Source organism: Myotis brandtii, unplaced genomic scaffold, assembly GCF_000412655.1.
Source record: "Myotis brandtii unplaced genomic scaffold, ASM41265v1 scaffold181, whole genome shotgun sequence".
Lineage (NCBI taxonomy): Eukaryota > Metazoa > Chordata > Mammalia > Chiroptera > Vespertilionidae > Myotis > Myotis brandtii.
In genome coordinates, this window is record NW_005356712.1 from 5,240,561 (window position 1) to 5,241,303 (window position 743).

Sequence of the window (743 nt, forward strand, 5' to 3'; positions counted from 1 at the left end):
CTGATGAAGGTCTGAGCTAAGCCCGCAGCCCAGGTCCTGACTTGGGCCTGCACTGGTCGCCCTGAATCTTCAGTCCTCTCTTCTCCTCCTGCCCTTTGTTTAATCTGCCCTCCGCCTATGTATTGACGGAGGGCCCTGTTGAAACATCTGCATTCATTGATTCATTGATGCTTTGAGTAACTCGGCTCCCACTAGGTATAAATAATGCATGCCGGAGGCTGAGTTCTGGCCTGGCATTGATTGAGAACCAGGGGGAGGATGGGGCCGCTGTCAGTACGATGTGCAGGGTGGTCTCAGAATCGGAATGATGCTCCAGTAGACAAGACAAAAGCACGTGCACCTGGGTTTCAGCGAAGACAACCTACAGGACCAGTCTAGTCCAATCCAACTTTCTGTGAGCTTCAACTTCTGGCCCTTCCTCAGAGTCTTGCTCTAGCATCTGTCTCACTTCTATAAAGTGGTACCTGCTCTCATATATTTCCAGAACTTGAGCATGTACCAGCTGCCCCGAAAGAGTCCCAGCCCCATCTAACTGGGGTGAGGATAGGTTAGAGGGACAAATGCCTTTCATGCAACAACGGATCTCTTCTGGGAGAACTTCCTAGGTAGTCAGTCTACTACAGAGATGGCGAACCTTTTGAGCTCAGTATGTCAGCATTTTGAAAAACCCTAACTTAACTCTGGTGCTGTGTCACCTATAGAAATTTTTTGATATTTGCAACCATAGTAAAACAAAGATTTAT